The sequence below is a fragment of the Rutidosis leptorrhynchoides genome, chromosome 10 (genome assembly GCF_046630445.1).
Source record: "Rutidosis leptorrhynchoides isolate AG116_Rl617_1_P2 chromosome 10, CSIRO_AGI_Rlap_v1, whole genome shotgun sequence".
Classification (NCBI taxonomy): Eukaryota; Viridiplantae; Streptophyta; class Magnoliopsida; order Asterales; family Asteraceae; genus Rutidosis; species Rutidosis leptorrhynchoides.
Window position 1 is genome coordinate 301,504,394 of NC_092342.1, and position 12,433 is coordinate 301,516,826.

Consider the following 12,433-nt stretch of genomic DNA (forward strand, 5'->3'; position numbering starts at 1 on the left):
AGACTATGGGCTATTAATGGGCTTTATATTTATTTAACTAAATGATAGTTTGTTAATTTTAATATAAAGATTTACAATTGGACGTCCCTATAAATAACCATATACACTTGATCAGACACGATGGGCGGGATATTTATATGTACGAATAATCGTTCATTTAACCGGACACGGGAATGGATTAATAGTCTATGGAATTATTAAAACAGGGGTGAAATTATGTACAAGGACACTTGGCGTAATTGTTAACAAAGTATTAAACCTTGGATTACACACAGTCGATATCCTGGTGTAATTATTAAACAAAGTATTAAAACCTTGTTACAGTTTAAGTCTCCAATTAGTTGGAATATTTGACTTCGGATATAAGGATAATTTGACGAGGACACTCGCACTTTATATTTATGACTGATGGACTGTTATGGACAAAAACCAGACGGGCATATTAAATAATCCAGGACAAAGAACAATTAACCCATGAGAATAAACTAAAAATCAACACGTCAAACATCATGATTACGGAAGTTTAAATAAGCATAATATATTTTATTTCATATTTCCTCGTACTTTTATTTATTGTCATTTTAATTATTGTTATTTATTTTATATTGTTAGTTAAATATCGTCATTTACTTTACGCTTCGCTTAAAATATAAAATCGACAAACCGGTCATTAAACGGTAAAACCCCCTTTTATATATTATTAATATAATATATTTTGCACGAATATAATTGTTTAAAATATAGTGTGAAATAAGCCAGCTCCCTGTGGAATGAACCGAACTTACTAAAAACTACACTACTCTACGATTAGGTACACTGCCTATAGTGTTGTAGCAAGGTTTAGGTATATCCCATTTGTAAATAAATAATTAAAACTTGTCATATTTTGTGTAAAATTGTATCGTATTTAATAGTTTTTCCTAGTAACATATATAGCTATTTCATATACACCTCGCATAACATCAGTCATGTGGGACTGTAAACCACATCGTTACTATCATTGTTCATATCGCCGTATAGAAATCACTGATGTACAAAGTGTGAAGAATAAAGAAGTGATTCAAGTATGTTTTTATTTCAAGTTCTATATTGCTTGAGGACAAGCAACGCTCAAGTGTGGGAATATTTGATAATACTAAAAACGAACATATATTTCATAGCATTATCCTTCAAGAAAGACAAGCTTTTGGTTGCAATTGTTCTATTTACAAGTGATATTCGTTTAAAAATTAAAAGGTGAAGACAAAAGAAAGATTCGACGAATTGAAGACGCAAATGACCAAAATGCTAAAAAGTACAAAGTACAATCCAAGTGGTTCAATTTATTGATAAGAAACGTCTCAAAATTACAAGAGTACAAGCCGCAAAACGCAAAGTACAAGATATTAAATCGTACGAAAAGGCGTTCGAAAATCCGGAACCGGGGCCTGAGCCAACTATCAACGCGCGACACAATGGAGCTAAAATTACAAGTCAACTATGCACAAGAATATAATATATATATATATATATATATATATTGATAAGGCTAAAAAGGAACATATATTTCATAGCAAAATCCCCCAAGAAAGACAAGATTTTAGTTGCAATTGTTCCATTTTCAAGTAATATTCGTTTATTTTAAATAAGTGCGAAGACAAAAGGCGAAAACGACGAATTGAAGACACAAAGGTCCAAAAAGCTCAAAAGTACAAGATACAATCAAAAAGGTTCAAATTATTGATGAGGAACGTCTAAAAATGACAAGAGTACAAGTTACAAAACGCAAAGTACAAAATATAAAATTGTACGCAAGGACGTTCGAAAATCCGGAACCGGGACCAGAGTCAACTCTCAACGCTCGACGCAACGGTGTAAAAATTACGAGTCAACTATGCACAAGAATAAAATATAATATTTAAATAATTCATAATAAGAATAATATTAAATAATAAAAAGTTGTTAATTGAGCATAGTTCAGGGGTCATAAGTGAAAATTCAATTTCTAAATTCGCCTATAAAAGGCTTTGTAATCGTAATGTAAAAAGACACCTTTTTCTATCTTTTTCTTATTTATCAATATCAATTATCAATATCTATATTCTATATCTCTATCATAATGTTAACTTAATAAGATATAACAATAATCTTAATTTTAATTTTAAATTATGATAATAATAAGATTTATGATAGAGATCGTTTGAGTGTGTAAGTCGAAATTCTGTCCGTGTAACGCTACGCTATTTTTAATCATTGTAAGTTATGTTCAACCTTTTTACATTAATGTATCGTAACTAAGTTATTATTATGCTTATTTGAGCCGAAGTAATCGTGATGTTGGGCTAAAATATTAAGAAGGGGTTATTGAACTTTGGACCATAATTAAGGTTTGGGCAAAAGACCGACACTTGTGGAAATTGAACTATTGACTATTAATAGATGGGGGGTATTGTCTAATTGAGTGACAACTCATTGGAGTCTGTCGAACCTATCTTCAAATTAATTAACCTAATAATTAATAATGATTATGGTTGTCCTATTTAGTGATGTTCATATGGAATCTGTTATAATCATTTAATTAATCAATTGGGTTGGGTAATTGATTATTCATTCTGATCAAGTGGATGAATTAATATTCATAAACTAATTAAAACAGGGGTGGATTACATACAGTGATAACTGGTGTAATTGTTGACAGAAGTGATAACTGTGTCACAGTTTAAATCCTTAATCAGTTGGAATATTTGACTTCGGGTATAAGGGTAATTTGACGAGGATACTCGCACTTTATTTTTATGACCGATGGACTATTATGGACAAAAAAACCAGATAGACGTATCAAATAAACCAGGACAAAGGACAATTAACCCATGGTAATAAATTAAAATCAACACGTCAAACATCATGATTACGGAAGTTTAAATAAGCATAATTCTTTTATTATATTTCTCATCGTATCTTTATTTACTGTCATTTTATTACTCGCAATTTTATTTACTGTCATTTTATTTATTGTCATTATTTTACGCACTTTAATTATCGTCATTTATCTTTACGCTTAAAATATAGAATCGACAAACCGGTCATTAAACGGTAAAACCCCCCTTTTATAATAATATTACTACTTATATAATTATATATATTTTGTATAAATATAGTTAAAAATATAGTAAGTATCACCAGCTCCCTGTGGAACGAACCGGACTTACTAAAAACTACACTACTCTACGATTAGGTACACTGCCTATAGTGTTGTAGCAAGGTTTAGGTATATCCCATCCGTAAATTAATAAAACTTGTGTCATATTTTATAGTATTTTGTATTAAAAATAATACTATTTCGTACCCTCACGCTACATCATCATATATATATATATATATATATATATATATATATATATATATATATATATATATATATATATATACAACAACAACAACAACAACACACCCAATCCCATTTTGTGGGGTATGGGGGAGGTGGAACGCAGACAATCCTTCCTCTACCCTAGAATAAAGAGAAGTCATTTCTCCACCCCGAGTGAAACACTCCAAGAGTAGAGAAAGTCATCCCTCTCAATGTTCGAAGAATAGAGAGATTGCTTTGAAGAGGACCTCCGGCCAATAGATAAAAAAAAAAGACGCCATGAAAATGGTAGGATCAAATTTTCATGGGTTTTAAATAATGCCTGGTATTCAATCTAGGCTCTAGAGAGAAGTCAAGTCGCCAATATATTGGCACTTGCTGATAACTCACTTAATAGAGCCGGATGCATAAAAAAAATGATAAAAATAATAAATAAAAATTATAATCACTTGATGTGAACACTAGGGAGGTGAAAAATACTTGATGTGTGCGAGGTGTACTAGGAAATAGTATTAATTTTACAAGGAAATACTATTAAATACGATACAATTTTACACAAGATATTTATTTATTTATAGAATGGATATACCTAAACCTTGCTACAACACTTATAGGCAGTGTACCTAATCGTACAGTAGTCTAGTTTTTAGTAAGTCCGGTTCGTTCCACAGGGAAAATTAAACAAGCTTAACGCTATATTAGTTTTAATCTTATAAAAATACAAATATATATATATAAGTAATATTATTATTATAAAAAGGGGGTTTTTACCGTTTAATGACCGGTTTGTCGATTTTAAAACTTTAGTCGCAGTTAAAACCTAATGTAAAATATTAAAAATAAAAGATTTAATTTAAAGCGTAAATTAAATAACGATAATGAAATTGCGATAAATAAAAGTGCGATAAAATAAAATTTCGATAATTAAAGAGAACGATAATTAAAAGTGCAATTAAATACGATGACAGTAAATAAAAGTGCGATAATTAAAAGTGCAATTAAATATAAAATAAAGGAATTATGCTTATTTAAACTTCCATAATCATGATGTTTGACGTGTTGATTTTTAATTTATTCCCATGGGTTAATTATTCTTTGTTCTGGATTATTCAATATGTCCATAGGGATTTGTCCATAATAGTCCATCAGTCATAATCATAAAGTGCGAAAGTCTTCGTCAAATTATTCTTATTCCCGAAGTTAAATATTCCAACTAATTGGGGATTCGAATTGTAACAAGGTCTTAATACTTTGTTTAATGAATACACCAGGTTATCGACTGCGTGTAAACCAAAGTTTTACTACTTTGTTAACAATTACACCAATTACCCTTGAATGTAATCCACCCCTGTTTCAACAAGTCTATTAACTATTAATCCAGTTCAGTGTCCGGTAAAATGAACAATTATTGGTATTTATAGAAATCCCGCCCACCGTGCCCAGTCAAGCGTATGTGGTTATATATAAATACGTCAAATTATAAGTCTATATATTAAATTAACGAGGTATCGTTTAGTTAATATAAAACCCATTAATAGCCCATAGTCTAATTTCCACAAGTGTCGTTCTTTTATCCAAACCTCAATTATGGTACAAAGCCCAATTACCCAATTTTAATATTTAGCCCAACATCACGATTACTTCGGCATTAAATAAGCATAATAATAACTTAGCTACGAGACATTAATTTAAAAATAACATTAACCATAACTTACAGTGATTAAAAATAGCGTAGCGTTACACGGACAGAATTTTGACTTACACCCTTACAACATTCACTAACATACCCTTATTATTGAAATTTAAAATTAAAATTAAAATTAAAATTAATATATATATATATATATATATATATATATATATATATATATATATATATATATATATATATATATATACGTTTATAGATAGAGAGATAAGATAAAAGATGGATATATGATCAACCAAAACTGCGAATTTATAGGCATGTGGCCTCTCACCTACTGCCATGCAATTGCATGGAAAATGTGCTTCCATTCCAGCTCACAAGACTTTGTTTCTTTGTATGCCGACGGTTTTTATAAATAAATATAATATATAAATAATTATAAGAATTATTTAAATATTATATTATATTTATGTGCATAGTTGACTTGTAATTTTTAGTCCGTTGCGTCGAGCGTTGAGAGTTGACTTTGGTCCCGGTTTTGGATTTTCGAACGTCCTTGCGTACAATTTAATATCTTGTATTTTGCGTTTCGCGTCTTGTACTCTTGTAATTTTGAGACGTTTCTTATCAATAATTGGAACCACTTTAATTGTACTTTGTACTTTTAAGCTTTTTGGTCATTTGCGTCTTCAATTCATCGAATCTGTCTTTTGTCTTCACCTTTTATTATTTAAACGAATATCACTTGTAAATAGGACAATTACAACTAAAAGCTTGTCTTTCTTGAGGGATAATGCTATGAAATATATGTTCGTTTTTAGCATTATCAAATATTCCCACACTTGAGTGTTGCTTGTCCTCAAGCAACATAGTCTTGAAATAAAAATACTAGAATCACTTCTTTATTCTTCACACTTCGTACATCAGTGATTTCTATACGGCGGTATAAACAATGGTAGTAACGATGTGGTTTACAGTCCCACATGACTATAAAAATTTAGATCCTTAAGGAAATTGGATCTTTATGAAAACATTTGATCTTTTGAAAATTAAATCTAGCTTTTACCCTAGATAAGTTTTCCGGAATAATCCTTCACCGGTGTTTGCAAATTATTTTTGTGGGTTTGGTGGGTTTCAGATTTGAAAATTTTAGCTCAAAATTTGCGATTTTGTGTCACCCACTTGCTAACCTTGTATTGGAAAAGCAACACATCCAGTATACTTGCTCCGTATATTACCTTTCGATAAACTACCGTCCGGTTGTAAAGGAAAGCGTTGAACAAGCAACTGTTAAGGCAATGTCCCCTGACATGCTTTTAATTATGGTCTATAACGTGTCGGATGCATTTACTATCCTTGGTAGGAGCAATAGTAAAGCTCACCCTTATGGTTTTTCGGTTTGGCACAAGGTCCTGTCTTCGACCATACTATGCAACCACCGATCTTACGGTTGACACCTGATTTGGTTCAGGTGACCTAATGAATTCCAGGTGCATTCCTAGGATTTTACGTTCAATGGTAATGAACGCATTGAAAATGGGTTTTCAGAAAACAAATCGGTTTGTAATTTTAATCAAAATATTTTCTCGTTCAAGCTCGAGTTTAGATATCATCGAATTCTATGAGTTTGTAATTCTCAATCTTTATGGTCAATCTCAAGGATTGAGTAATATCAGTCTTAAAAGCTGATTTTTAATCTTTAAGGAGATTATCCTTTCTGGAGATCTGATTCATTAGTCTTATCAAGCTAATTTGCACGGCATCCTCCTCATTTTACGAGACAGATCCTCTCATGGTTAGGATAAGTCTGCCCACTTGGCGACCCTGTTTGATGCTGAGGTCCGTGGATTTCCAGCTGATTTTCGAGAAAACTTTTCAAGGTTTTTCGTAGACTCTACAACTGGTCTGTACGACAACTTCATGACCTAAATTAAGAAGCGCGTGTCTTTTTCGGAAGACTTTACTTCCTTTTAATGATGGAATTGATTCATCGTGTAGATCCATCTTTTTTCCAAATATATTACAGTTTTCCGGGTAAAACATTTAATTTTGTTCAAAATAAAAATATCTTCAGTTATTTGTACAAAACTATGTGATATATGTTCAAAATAACTTGATAAATATTTCCCACACTTGGCTTTTATTTTCCTTTTTATTGTCCTCTATTCCATTTTAAATGAATTCTAACATTTTAGGTTGTTTCTCAATTTATGTCCTTTTCGAGGTAACAATAATTTCGGTGTTAACACCTAGTTTTATCGTTCATAAATATGTATAAACATGATTTTGAGTTCATTTAATTGAAAATTTTGAAAAATTTTACTAGAATTGGGTAGTCAGTATATAAGACTAGGGCTGTTCTTTATTATCAGAGATCACTAGATTCTAATACAACTACTGCGTTACTAGTATTTTTAATGGTAACCAAGTGTATAAGTTAAAATTTTTTTAAAAATCCGAAAGAATTTAACCCCTTCCCACACTTAAGATCTTGCAATGCCCTCATTTGCAAGAAATCAGTAACAATTTAAATTATTGAGGGTGTTTAGCGTAGAAAAATGATTAAATTTTACCAAAGTTTCCAAACATATTGGCGTTTTTTTGCTGAATGATAAATGGTGCACATCATTTGTTCATTCCGTCTTGTTGTTACATCACATTTGTTTTTCGTTTTGTCGTCAAAAGTACTAGCTTTTGCTGAACTTAATGTCAGTCTTTGAAAATGCGCTGTTTTACCCTGTTTTGTACAATCGACAATATACATACAATACAAATATAAACATGCATGGTAATTTGAAATGGGACTTAAAATCCCACTTTCAAATCAAATATGAAATATTAGTACAACATAATAAAAATATTAAACATTACAATAAAAGTATCATAATATAATGTGTTTAAACATAAATAAATAGAAATAATAAAAATTAAAAATCATACAAATTACCAACCGGAACTAAATCAATCTGGATAGGGGTTCCAGTTCATGTCATTGTCCGGGTTCCATGCTTGGTGATAGGTGTACTGGTCGGCCTTGTTAGGGTCGTAGAGAGTATATGGTGGTCTCATCTCGGGCTGGTGTGGAGGATAGTAAGAGGGTCGGGTCGGAACGTAGTGATCCTGAGGTGACAGCCGGCTCATAATCTGACGCTGATGATAGTCCCATCTATCATGCTGTCGTTGCCTGGAATGCTCGTAATCATTTCGGGCTTGCCACTGCTCCATCCGATGAAATCTCTCCGCGTTTGTCATATCTACCTCATCTATATGCTGGTAGACATCAGTCATAGCCTCCCGAATGACATCCCTAATGTCATCCGCTTCCTCCATTTCTTCGTCTAATCCTCTCTCTACCTGTGGATGACTATCTTCATAGGGTATTGCCTGGTTGCGTCTACTCTTCAATACCTTAGCACCCACATAAACCTTCAATCCTAAAGGCTCGACCTGTTCCCTACATTCCAAAAGTGGACTCCCTTGGTTCCTATCTACACCTAAGTACTCTCCAATGAGAGTAACAAAAATACCTCCTCCTATAATCCCCCCTTCCTGTATTCCTTCCACCATTTTTGACAAATAAAAACCAACACAGTAGGAGATATTAACAAAGCTTCTTGGGTCTCGAATACACTTTAGGTAAAATAAATCATGTAAGGTCATTTTCTCCTTGTTGTGACCTCTCTGTGCAATCGAGTTAGCCAAAAATCTATGAATTATACGAAGCTCGGCTTTGTTAATATGTAAGTAGGAGTGTTTTCATCCCAGTGTAAAAACATTATAGTTTGACATACGCCTCCAGATGACGTTCGCGTCAAAATTCCTATCTACCCTTTCACCACGATAAATCAAATTCATACAATCGGGTAGTAGCAATTCACTAGGAGTGTAAATCTGTAATGCCCTGGCCATGTCCAGCATGGACATCCTGTACATCCTACGGCCAAGTATAAACTTAAGAAAACTTCTATCATCTAACCCATCTACATCTACATTTAACGCTATAGTACTCATCAGCTCAACACACCATTCCTTATATACAGGTCTACGAATGGTGAATAAGCGTTCCCAATCAGTAAAAGAAGTGCTGCCATACCTTTGGATCAAATGCTGTCTAACTGAGTTAGCAAGTTGAACTCTTTCCAAAGGATTCCAATCAATTACCCTAGGCACCTCTACATCTTTCGTTACTAATTTGAATTTATTACTTTGATATGCCGGATAATCTCTCCAGCTTCTATCGAATCTCAGATTAGGATGCAACGTGTGTTCAGGAATCGTTGGGTATTCTACAGGCGGATGCATCGGAATTACTATGAATTCATTAGCAAACTGTAGCAGATCATAATAAGGTACATGTTGATCAGGCTGATGTTGTTGTTCCTATTGTTGTTCCGGTTCAGGTTCATATTGTATTTCAGGTTCAGGTTGTGGTTGTCTAGATGATGATGTTGCACCATCAGTATCTGTAAATCTCTGCAAAACACATTAAACACAAAATTTGTGCATCCAAATATGCATTAGTGTTAGCAAAATAACAAATTGAAACAATTACAATAACATGTTAAATCAAAATTAAACTTATACACATTTTCACAATTTTTACAATTCTACACTTTTTCAAATAAGCCTTTATGAAAATGTATACAAAGTTTATAAGCATTTAACTCAAATAACATGTCAAAATAGTCATTACTAACAATTAAACAAGTCTCAAATGGCAATTATATCAAATTAATCAAGTTGATGAATTTTATACCTAAAAAGTCCACTTTAATTCTCAAAAATCATGTTTAGGATCAAAGTTTGGATCATTTAACTATGTAAACATGTTACACTACTTAATTTAGCAATAATTCATGACAAAAATCGGCCATAACCTGTTTATATCAAAAAGCCCCAAATTGCTCAAGAACACAAACCCTAGATTTCTAAAAATTTTGAAGTTTTTTTGGCTTCAAATCATGTTAAATAGCATCAATCTAGGTTATACATGCATAAAATACTAACAATTTAACTCTAATTACACTAGAAACTAACAAAATCAAATTAGGAAAAATATAGCTCAAGAACACTAAAAATCAAATTTAAAGAGGTTTAGCGATGTAATTGTTACCTTTCTTGATAAACATCTGAACAATTTCATGTTCAGAGCGAGAAATTTGATGAATTATGGTGAAAAATTGCGAATTTTAGAGGTGATTTGGGAGTAGGTTCGTATATGTGTGTGTGTGTTTATGGTGAAGACAGAACAGCGAGCTGCTCTTGTATCTGACCAGATTTCCAGCCTCATGCGATCGCATGAGGTTCCAGTGCAAACCCCATGCGATCGCATGGGGTCCGGGTACAGTGATTTTTCCCTTTTTTATTTTTTATTTTTTTATATAAAACCTTATACTTAATAAAACATATAATTAATTAAAAATTAAAATTTTGTTTCTTTTTAGGATGAGGGCGTTTCGGAACGATGTCCTAGTCCGTCCCTCGACAAAATTTTAAAATTTGTCAATTCAAAGCGTTGTTTTAAAAGCAAAGATTTTTGGGTTTTTTTAATGTTTTTGGCATACTTTAATTCAATAAGATTAAAAATAATGATAATAAAAGTTCTCGTCCCTCCCTTGGGTAAAGCAATTTCGGTTCAACGACCTAGTTTTTGTAACATCCCGCCTTTTTCCATTTACTTTTCCGTTATACTAATATAAAGTCCGTTATATGTTTATAACATCTCCCGTTGATACGCGTTTTAAATTATCTCGTTTAGGTAATTCCCGCACCCGAACGAAAGTTGAGGGACTAAACTTGACAAGGGATCAAACCCTTGACTAGGTCAAAGGGTCAAACCCCTTTCACCCATTCATTATCATCTCCATCTCTCTCTTTCTCTCTAACAAGAACACACACCCAATTATCCAAATTCATTCAATCATCATCTAAATTCGATCTAGGAGGCTTACAACAAAATAAATTACATATTCGTGATCCTCTCTTCATCCTCTTCATTTTGGTACCAACTTCATCTCATTTGGGTAACTTTCTAAAATCACTAGATTTTGTGTTCTTGATGTTTTTAACTTATAAAAGTGTTAATTAGTGTCTATGGCTCAAGTCTAACATGAATATATGATTTATATGCTCGATCTCGTTGTTTTAGTGTAACTAGCATGAACTTGAATTTTGGTGTGTTGTTCTTGAATTTTGGATGATCATATGTTGTTAGATGTTAAAAGTTCATGTTCTAATTGTGTTCCTTGTATCACTAGCTTCAATTTGATGTGTAGGTTGCCTTAGAAAACTTCATGAACTTGATTATTGATTTTGGTGAATTTGGGTTAGGGTTTGATGAATTTGAAATGGACTTTTGATGCATTGAATGCCATGGATTATTATTGGTAAGTGTTTAGTTGGATTGTATGCTTGATTACCTTCGAAACGGCATATCATTCATGTAAATTGGTTGCCCGAATCATTGAATTGCATTTATGAACTTGTATGCGGTTAATGTTAAGCATTAGATGCGGTTTTGGTTGTTGTAATAGGTAGATTGATTGATGAAATGTGTTTAGTTGTTTTCCTCGTCAAATTACCTTCCCAACGGTATAAGATACTTGTCTTGATTGTTTGCGGATCATAAATGGTGATTGTTTGAAGTTAGGTTCGTGCATAAAACTTAAAAACTGCCAGAATTCTCTGCACAGGTAATGGCGCGGCGCGCCATATACCCGCGCGGCGCGCCATTTTGGTCTGTCCAACTTGGTCAATTTTCGAATAATGTTTGCTATGCTACGCACCTCCGATTCACATGTAACTTGTCCTAACATGCTCATACATGATTAAAAACCTCAGAAAAATAGTTCGGGACACGACCCGAACGTGTTGACTTTTTCGTTGACTTTGACCGACCAAAGTTTGACTTTTTGTCAAACTTAACCAAATGATTTTGCAACCTTCCTAACTTGTTTATATACTTGTATCTTGCATGAAACTTGACAATTTGATTTCACATGCTAAATAATCGAGTCGTAACGAGCCATAGGACTAATTGAACATCTTTGACCTATCGTGTTTACCGTTATTGATACGACCTATTTGTTTAGGTCAAGACTAGCACTATCCTTCGCACACGTTATTTTGTGAAGTACTTTTCGTACGTGCACTCAAGGTGAGATCATAGTCCCACTTTTACTCTTTTTGAACTTATATTTGGGATGAGAAAACATAAACGATTCTTTTGAACTAAGTGAACACAAGAACGGGAAAACAAACATTCTACATACGAGTTTAGAACAAAAATCCTCAATTCGATTATCATTAGTTACACTTGCCGGGTGTAAGCGAGAAATTATGTTATATGGCCATATGGGTTGACAACCCTCATCTTTGTCGGTTCGCTACCGTCTACGGATGAAATATATTTTCGAGAATCAGTGTTTGTTCTAGCACTA